This window comes from Ahaetulla prasina, chromosome 10, assembly GCF_028640845.1.
Source record: "Ahaetulla prasina isolate Xishuangbanna chromosome 10, ASM2864084v1, whole genome shotgun sequence".
NCBI lineage: Eukaryota > Metazoa > Chordata > Lepidosauria > Squamata > Colubridae > Ahaetulla > Ahaetulla prasina.
Window position 1 is genome coordinate 3712092 of NC_080548.1, and position 10629 is coordinate 3722720.

Sequence of the window (10629 nt, forward strand, 5' to 3'; positions counted from 1 at the left end):
GCCCAATTCCAACCGGGTCCCGTAACAAAGGTCAACCACGGCGCCCACTAACACAGGGGTCTCAACCTTGGCCACTTTAAGCCTGGAGGACTTCAACTCCCAGCAAAGCTGAGTTGGAGACCCCTGCACTTCCACACCCATTGCTCAGCTGTTCTTGCCTGAGAGGAAGAGGCCCTTCTCCAAAGGCCAGAAGCAGGAGCCTCTTCAGCATCTGGAGGGCCCAGTGCCTCCAGAGGCAAGAGGAGCTCGTAGGGGCCAGACAAACCCCTCGGCCTCCTGCTTTCCCCCTCTGGCCCAATTCCAACCGGGTCCCGTAACAAAGGTCAACTACGGCGCCCACTAACACAGGGGTCTCAACCTTGGCCACTTTAAGCCTGGAGGACTTCAACTCCCAGCAAAGCTGAGTTGGAGACCCCTGCACTTCCACACCCATTGCTCAGCTGTTCTTGCCTGAGAGGAAGAGGCCCTTCTCCAAGACTCAGGGCGGCTTACAGTGTATAAGGCAATAAACTTCCTAACAGTGAGGACAATGAACCAGTGGAACAGCTCGCCTTCAGAAATTGTGGGCGCCCATCACTGGAGGCTGTTAAGAAGAGTCTAGACCAGGGTGTCCAAACTTGTCTTTAAGACTTGTGGACTTCAGTTCCCAGAGTTCCTCAGCCAGCTTTGCTGGCTGAGGACTCTGGGAGTTGAAGTCCACAAGTCTTAAGGGACCAAGTTTGACACCCTGGCCAAGATGAATGAATATGAAACATTTCCCCCCCTTAAATGAAGATGATATCCACATATTGTTGCTTTTTAGTAGACTGACTGTATCCATCTGTATTGTAATGTCCCAGGTTTTCAGGCCGCATGCCTTTCTGAATAATTATATTTAAAAATATTACATTAAAAATCAACATAACACAAACACACACGTACACAAACATAGAGATACACATGCACATATATATAACTCACACACATATAGTATACTTAAGCCTAAACTGTGCATAGGGACTACCCAGACGGCTGAAAAAAGTGATTTCTGACAGGTTCTCACACTTTGACTGGTCCTCACACGCAACTATCTTTACATTTTGCACCCTATCTTGTAACCGTGGTGAAGAGAAGCAGTTGTGAAATGAGTGATATGGTTGTTAAAAATGCTGCAATGGGCATAAATGTGAGGATGGTCATAAGTGTGAGGACTGGTCAAAAATTACTTTTTTTAGCCCTCTGAGTAGTTTCTATGCCCATAGCCACATCCAGTCACATGAGCAGTTAGCCACGCCCACCAGTCACATGACCACCAAGCCACGCCCCCCAAAAAAGCCACGCCCATCCCCCCATCCCCCCCCCCCCCCGTGGCCCGGGCCTTTGCTTATTTTTCTGTATTTGGCCCTCACTCAAAAAAGTTTGGACACCCCTGGTCTAGACAGTCACTTACCTAAAATGGTACATAGGTTCAGGAGGCTGGACAGAAGACCTCCAAGGTCCCTTCCAGCTCTATTCTATTCTAAAATCCCCCTTCCCTCCCCACTCCAGGGGAAGGTTACTGCAAAATCCCCATTTCCTCCTGATCAGCTGGGACTCAGGAGGCAGAGAATAGATGGGGGCGGGGCCAGTCAGAATTTTTACTACCCGTTCTCCGAACTACTCAAAACTTCTGCTAACGGTTCTCCAGAACTGGTCAGAACCTGCTGAAACCCACCTCTGGACTGCTCCACTTTTTGTATTACAGATAAGTCTTTGACTTACAGCCATTCGCTTAGTAGCCGTTCGAAGTTACAACGGCAGGAGAAAAAGTGACATGATTTCACACTTTAAGGCGTTGCAGCGATCACGTGATTAAAATTTGAATTCTGGGCAGCTGACTCCTCTTTGAAAGAATAACAGAATACAGGTAGTTATGACCACAATTGGGGCCCAACATGTTGCTAAGTCAGAAATTGGTCAAGTGAGTTTTGCCCCATTTTATGACTTTTATTGCCGCATTTGTTAGGTGATCACTGCAAGTGATAAATTAGTAACATAGCTGTTAAGTGAATCTGGTTTCCCCATTGACTTTTTTTTTTTTTTTGTTTACATTTATACCCCGCCCTTCTCCGAAGACTCAGGGCGGCTTACAGTGTATAAGGCAATAGTCTAGTGTATAAGGCAATAAACTTCCTAACAGTGAGGACAATGAACCAGTGGAACAGCTCGCCTTCAGAAATTGTGGGCGCTCCATCACTGGAGGCTGTTAAGAAGAGTCTAGACAGTCACTTACCTAAAATGGTACATAGGTTCAGGAGGCTGGACAAGAAGATCTCCAAGGTCCCTTCCAGCTCTATTCTATTCTAAATTTGAACCTGGTGTGTGTGTGTGAAGGTCTTCCTACTAGACACATTCATTCACCTGTGAGCTGATTTATTCTCATCTTGGTGTTTGGTTTCTCTAGTTCAGGGGTCTCCAACCTTGGCAACTTTAAGCCTGGAGGACTTCAACTCCCAGCAAAGCTGAGTTGGAGACCCCTGCACTTCCACACCCCATTTCTCAGCTGTTCTTGCCTGAGAGAGGAAGAGGCCCTTCTCCAAAAGGCCAGAAGCAGGAGCCTCTTCAGCATCTGGAGGGGGGGGAGCCCAGCGCCTCCAGAGGCAAGAGGAGCTCGTAGGGGCCAGACAAACCCCTCGGCCTCCCTGCTTTCCCCCCTCTGGCCCAATTCCAACCGGGTCCCGTAACAAAGGTCAACTACGGCGCCCACTAACACAGGGGGGTCTCCAACCTTGGCCACTTTAAGCCTGGAGGACTTCAACTCCCAGAATGCTGGCTGGGGGATTCTGGGAGTTGAAGTCCTCCAGGCTTAAAGTGGCCAAGGTTGGAGATCCCCGCTCTAACAGGTTTCATCACCAAGAAGAAATACGGCCTAGTCCCACTTTCACAAATCAGGATTGGATGGACGCCAGCAAAGCTTTGCCCTGGGGAATCAACCGCAGGGAGTGGGGAACAGAAGCCACCCGTGCCGCCGTCGGGCCCGGCCTTCCTCCCGAGGCGTCGCGGCTGGTCGACCGGGAGGGGGGCGGGGGGGGGAGGCGACGAGGCCTGCACTCCTGGCGGCCCCCTGACCTTGGCGCGCCTTGTCTCCCGGGATGCTCTGCGCGCGCAGCCGCTGGTCCACGATGTACAGCATCTCCCCGCCTAGGTTGAGGACGAGCAGCGGCAGCGTCCGCAGCGACATGGCGGGCAGGCCGAAAGAAACCCCGGCCGGCCTCCGGTCCTGAAGCGATGAGAGGGGAGTCGCGTCGTCGCCAAGGCAACGGGAGGCGGCTTCCGGTCGAGGGAGGCAGGATTTGTAGGCGCTCTTCCGGGCTGGCCTGAGGGACAAACGAAGAGGGGAGGAGTTAGCGAAGGCCAATCGGCTGAGAAGGGGGTGGAGCCCATTTCCTCCCCGCCCCCCTCAGCTCCAGCGCGGAATAGTGGCAGCTCCCTTGAACTGCGGAGCGCTTCGTGGGTTTCTCCTCGCGGCCTCTGGCGGGGCATCTCGCAGGGGCCATTCGTTTCAGTCCCCGCACCCCCACCACAAACCCCGCTCAGCCACCTGTGGCACCTTCTAGCCATGGACTGCTCCAGTGGGGGGTTTCAACATTTTTTACTACCGGTTCTGTGTGTGTGGCTTGGTGGGCGGGGCAGGGGAAGGATACTTTAAAACAGGGGTCTCCAACCTTGGTCCCTTTAAGACTTGTGGACTTCAACTCCCAGAGTCTCTTAAAGGGACCAAGGTTGGAGACCCCTGCTGTATTTACTGAATCTGCACTACTATTAATCGTTTCATAGTTCCCATCACCAATCTCTTTCCACTTATGACTGTATGACTATAACTTTTTGCTGGCAATCCTTATGATTTATATTGCTATATTGACCATCAATTGTGTTGTAAATGTTGTACCTTGATGGACGTATCTTTTTTTTTTTATGTACACTGAGAGCATATGCACCAAGACAAATTCCTTGTGTGTCCAATCACACTTGGCCAATAAAATTCTATTCTATTCTATTCTATTCTAAAATCCCCCTTCCCTCCCCACTCCAGGGGAAGGTTACTGCAAAATCCCCATTTCCTCCTGATCAGCTGGGACTCAGGAGGCAGAGAATAGATGGGGGCGGGGCCAGTCAGAATTTTTACTACCCGTTCTCCGAACTACTCAAAACTTCTGCTAACGGTTCTCCAGAACTGGTCAGAACCTGCTGAAACCCACCTCTGGACTGCTCCACTTTTTGTATTACAGATAAGTCTTTGACTTACAGCCATTCGCTTAGTAGCCGTTCGAAGTTACAACGGCAGGAGAAAAGTGACATGATTTCCAAGACTCAGGGCGGCTTACAGTGTATAAGGCAAGTCTCATTCTATTTGTATATTTTTTACAAAGTCAACTTATTGCCTCCCCAAAAATCTGGGTCCTCATTTTACCTACCTTATAAAGGATGGAAGGCTGAGTCAACCTTGGGCCTGGTGGGACTTGAACCTGCAGTAATTGCAGGCTTTGTGTTCTTAATAACAGGCTTTACCAGCCTGCGCTATTCACCGGCCCTTTGCTTGTCAGAAGGTCGTAAAAGGGGATCACATGATCCCAGGACACTGTAACCGTCATAAATGTGAGTCAATTGTCAAGCATCTGGACCTAAATCATGTGACCATAGGGATGCTGAAATGGTCATAATGGTGAAAAATAATCGTAAGTCACATTTTTCAGTGCCATTGTAACTTCAAACGGTCATTATAATGAAGTCAAGGACTACCTGTAACAGAGTTTGGAGGGACCTTGGAGATGTTCTAGTTCCAACCCCCTGCTAAAAGCAGGAAATCCGATAACATTCCAGACAAATGGTTGTCCAATCTCTTGTGTTGGAGCACCTGCAACTACTGGAGGCAAGTTGTTCCTCTGGTTTATTGTTCTAACTGTTCTGCCCAGAAATTTCTTCTTAGTTCTAGCTTGCTTCTCTCCTTCATTAGTTTCCACCCATTGCTCCTTGTCTTGCCTTCAGGTACTTGACTCTCCCTTCTTTGTGGCAACCCCTGATATTGGAACACTGCTATCATGTCACTCCTAGTCCTTCTTTTCATCAAACTAGACATACCCAATTCCAGCAACTGTTCTTTTATATGTTTTAGCCTTCAGTCCCTTAATCATCTTTGTTGCTGTTCTCTGCCCTTTTTCTAAAGTCCAACATCTGTTTTATATCATGCCGATGAAAACTGGATTCAATATTCCAAGCGTGGTCTTACCAGGGCATTATAAAGTGGTATTATCAATTCAAATTCACCTGATCTTGATTCTGTCCCTCTATTAATGCAGCGATGCAGGGTTTTAAAGGTGACAACCAGCACCTTGAATTGGACCTAGAAGCAAATTGGCAGCCAATGCAGTTCCTGCAGGAGAGGTAACTGTCAGGTGTGCCTCTGTTCTAAACCCAAGAAAGAAAAGCCCCAACTCCATGTTTATAGAGAAAGGTTCCTTTACCGAGTATGAACTGAATGCGAGGAAAGAAAAGCAGAGTCTGAAGCAATAGGTGCGAAAACTGCATATCAAAAGCATCCCTTAACCCCTCCCCTACAGGACCCAAGTTGAATGTCCAATCCACATCTCCCCAAGGTGTCATGTGGGATGCTTCTTCAGACAGCCCCATCTATCTGGTATGCCGGAACAGTTGATCTTGGACAGCTATCAGTTCTGCCTGCAGCTGCTACGAAGACAGTGAGAAGTTTCCTCCCTTTTTCGAGACATCTCCACCAGCTCACGTCTCCCCCCGCCCTGCCCTGCAAATACCAACAATACCTCCCCCCTCCTGTTACAATGGCAGCCGAATGTGAGCAAGCATCACAGAGGCTGACAGGTAAAACATGAGCATTCCTGGACCTGCACAAAACCATGCGGGCTGCAGCAATCTGGACCTGTTGGAGCCTCTGGATACTTTTCAGGGGCAGCTCCACGTAGAATGCATTACAAGGTGGGAGGTACCTAGAGTGTTAAAGGAACAGTAAAGCTGCTCCCACTAAAACATTCCTCCTTAAATTTGCATTCTCCTGATGAATTCTAAGAAATCAAGATTTTGGGGTCCCAATATATCATGGTTGGGGAAGACTGCACTAACCCCTTGCAATAAAAGCAAACACAATTTTATCTCAACATAATCATTTCTCTTTTTCAATATACCATGCTACCCGACAGATTGCCTGGCAGGTTTACTAACTGATGCCATGCAAGGATTAATGGTGCCTGTCCGACTTTAATAAAAATCTATGATCCAAATATACTGCTGGTGTTCCTGCTTGCAGCCGTGCCCCCCTCCTTTTTTGGGGGGGGGTTCTTCCTCATAAGCACAGAGTTGCTGATCTTGCTGGATTTCGTGTCAGACCTACCAGGATTGTGATGAGCAGGTGGTTCACAAAAACAGGTGGCAAAACTTGTTCCTGGGAAAAACCCACAGGAGAACCAAAGTTATAGGTAGCAGGAAAGCTGGAAGGAGAGGAACCCTGGAAGAAGAGAGCCACGTCTCGACCTTCTGACAAGCAAACTCAATGGAGAAGCCAGATTCACTTTATAAACATGTTACTAACTTAACTGCAGTGATTCACTTAACAGCTGTGGCAAAAAAGGTCATAAAATGGGACATAACTCACTTAACAACTGTCCTGCTTAGCAACAGAAACGTTGGGCTCAATTGTGGTCGTAAGTCAAGGACTACCTGTACGTTTGAGGAAGAACAACTCCACTTTCCCGGTTACCTTCAGGAAAGGTAGCTTGAGCCTGCCTCCCCCCTTCTGCAGAGCCCGGTTTCCCAGCTGAAAGCATTGCTGGAGTGGAGGGTCCCCCATGCCTGAAAGTGACCCCCCACTTCATGATGGCACCTTCTGATCCTGACCCACCTGTGTGTCCTCCTTTGCTCTTTAAGAGCGAGAGCGAGTGTGCACTTCCCGAGCCATTCTGCAAATCTCACACCAGCAACAGAGACACATCGACAGTGCATCCCTCAAAACAGTGCCCTGCAATGTTCAAGCCAAGGAGAGTGTGTCAGGTTTGCATGCTTGGGCCTTGTGCCCTCGCGCACCAGAAGCTGCATGGATCAGCCTGATGCTGCCCGAGCAGTTTCCGTAGGAGATGAGACGGGAAATCCCTTCTCAGCCTCTCAAGATGATGAAAAATGTCAGGTGTGTTTCTTAACGTCTCTATTCTTCTCGTCCATCCCAAAAAGTTGGAGAGGCATTTTGTTCTCACAGACATCTAAAGCTCATGGCGATCTCTTCACAGGCAGGCTGGAGATTTGAACTAGGTTGGCAAAGATGCCTGATCTGTGCAGTGAGCATTTATGCTGATGGCTGGGTAGTGTTGGGCTTTAGGGTAGGCCAGAGGCCTGCAAACTTGGCTCTTTTAAGACTTGTGGACTTCAACTCCCAGAGTTCCTCAGCCAGCTTAAAAGAACCAAGTTTGCAGACCTCTGGGTTAGGCTTTAGTGACCATGGTTTAGACAGCAGTTTTTCTGATGTTTCGCCAGAAATCATGGCTGGCACCTTCAGAGGCTATGCAGACCACAGGCATCTGAGCAGAGGCCCATTTAAGCAGACCACCTACTACACATAAGAACTAAATTTAGTGGCTAAAGTTACTGTTGGAAGATCCAGCATAAATTTAGTCCTGTTTCCCCTACAATGCCCTGCTTAGAATGCCTGAAGAAGAATCACAGATAGTCCATTAACTACTTTTTACAGTTGGAGACAGAATAAGAAATTTGGGAAGGCTTGATTAAATACTTTCCCAAATTTCACATACTTCAGCGGTACTAGGAATGTATCTTTTGACAAATGTATCTTTTCTTTTATGTACAGGGAGCGTATGCAACAAGACAAATTCCTTGTGTGTCCAATCACATTTGGCCAATAAAGAGTTCAATTCAATTCTATCCTATCCTATCCTATCCTATTCTAGTAGTAATTTTCACTTAGAATGAGGGTGATAGGAGAACTACACAACATAGTAAGATGCGATTTCAGAAAATGGCACTTTTAAGGAATTAGTTATTACTTCTCCCCTATGTTTGCTAGAACAGAAAGAAAAGGCATTTAATCCCCACTATTTTGGAGCAATGCAAAATTCTTGTAGCTTCAACTGCAGCCTTTGAAAAAAAAATGGTCACCAGGTGCTGGATGAATATGCTACAAATGCACTAATTAAAGATCAGCTAAATATTGGATTTCTCTTTCTATTCTTCACAATAGATCTTGGAACAGTTTAGTAAAATTAGCATTAAAAAATGGCAAGTAGCAATAGAAAGGATCAGTATTGTCTTCCATGCATGACCACTTAAATGTGAAGTTGCAGTATTTGCTTGTTTCACCATATCATGTCTCTAATAGGGCACAATATTTCATAATGCCAAGGCTGTAGGGATTGCCTGGATGAGACAACGCATGCACGATGTCCTTTATTAAAAATGCAGTGACCCGTAGTGTTACAAAGTTGAGATGAATTATTTCTGCTTTCTTTTGCAATGGAAACAACTTAATTCCAGGATTCAAGCAAACTGCAGTTTGTGCTCAGTTTTGATAGCAGGGTTTTTTTGTAATTTATTTCACTGACAAGTTCCCTCATACAATTCTTGTGAAACTCCAGTAACTGTTTTGCCAACCAGACTGGCTGAATTCACCCACTGCACTAAAACTGCAAGCTTGTAATTACAAATATGATTTAAAGCAGTGGTGAAATTCAATTTTTTTACTACCGGTTCTGTGGTCATGGCTTGGCGGGCATGGTATGCTTGATGGGCGTGGCTCGGTAGGCGTGGCAGGGGAAGGATATTGCAAAATCTCCATTCCCACCCCACTCTGGGGCCAGCTAGAGGTGGTGTTTGTCGGTTCTCTGAACTACTCAAATTTTCTACTACCGGTTCTCCAGAACCTGTCAGAACCTGCTGGATTCACCCTTGGTTTAAAGCAGGGGTCTCCAACCTTGGTCCCTTTAAGACTTGTGGACTTCAACTCTGGGAGTTGAAGTCCACAAGTCTTAAAGGGACCAAGGTTGGAGACCCCTGCTTTAAAGGAGGTGGAGAAACCTAGCACTGTATGCTGTGCTGTCCTTTCCCTCAAAACTGGAAGCGTTCAGTGTAGACATGAAGGCGAACAAAGTCGAATTACAAGGAATACCATAATTGTAATATAAAATAATAAAGGCAGGACAATAAGTAAATTCACCCTCTCCTTTTTCCTTTGTGTCCACCAGAGGCATTTTAGCAGTTTCAGAGATGAAATCAAGGGGCAGTCAAGACAAGCTACTGCTCTGCAGCAAAGTGCTTGGTGTAAAGAACAAGAGTTGCAATAAACTTCGACAAACTTCTTTAAAATATAAATGTCATCCCCCCCCCTCCCCGAGCATCTCCTGTTCTACTTCTCAGAGAAAGATCACCTCCTAGGTGAAATCTTAGCACGTTACCGGGATGCCGTAGGAGAGCCGCATGCGTGTTCGGAGTGCAGTCATGCCACCAGGCACCATTCCCAAGCAACAATGTTCTCCATATTTGCGTGCCACGTAGCAGCTCAGAATCACTGGGCAGCAAATTCCAACGCAACCTGCCAAGCAATATAAACACGCACATGCAAGCGAGATCAATAGAAGTAGGTAGAAAAATGCTGTCCTCCATAGTCCAGATTTTATGTCCTCACTTAGCCAGTCCTTTGTGGGTATGAGAGTGACCGGTGAATGTGTTCAAACCATGATCACCAGTGAACCTGACAGCTGAAAAGCAGACATTTTTTATGTGTTCCCAGACTTAAGGAGTGGAGGTTGACATATCCTGTTCCTTTTTGCTCCTTCAGACAAGAAGAATCACAATACAATAAAAATGGTACTGGATAAGATGATGGTAAAATTAGGGGGCAGTTTTGCACCCTTTTTACATACCACTATGTAGCTTGGGGGGTAAAAACCCTGTTTTTGCAGGACTGCTCTAGAACAGGGGTTTCCAAACTTGGCAACTTTAATACTTGTGGACATTCTACAGAGAGAGAGAGAAGTTCCCTGAGGATGGGCTCCAGCATGAGCCCAAAAACTCGGAAGAATAAAACTTTGATCCTGATGACCGACTCAAATTGGGTCCTGTTACATTATCCTGGGACACATATATTTGCCTTCATTCCCAAAATACTTTTAAGACAAGCTGGCTAACTTTCAACATAATGAAGTTGGCAGTTAATCCCCTTCACACATCTCTGAAAACGTTCAGCTGTCCAAAGCAAGAAAGAGAATTGAGCTGGGGTCTTGACATTTAAAATTAAAATATTGTTTAGTTTGCTACTAGGTGAAAAATTTACCCAATGTCTAACGAAGTCCTGACCTCAAAAGCCAGATTCCTACACCCAGATTCTTCTATTTCCAAGAAACCTTAAAGAGAATCCTTCTATACCTGCAGTTGTTGACATAACAGCACGACCTCAGTCATGAATGAAGACAAAATGACTGACGGCCAGAAACACCCTCTTCTTTGAGAGCAAACCCCATTCCTTAACTAGTACTGATGATGTTGCCTAGTTTGGGTAATGAAACATCCGCATAGAAACAACCAAACTCAGAGAACACCAAGGACTCCTCCCACCTTCTTCTCCATTGATATCCTCGTATT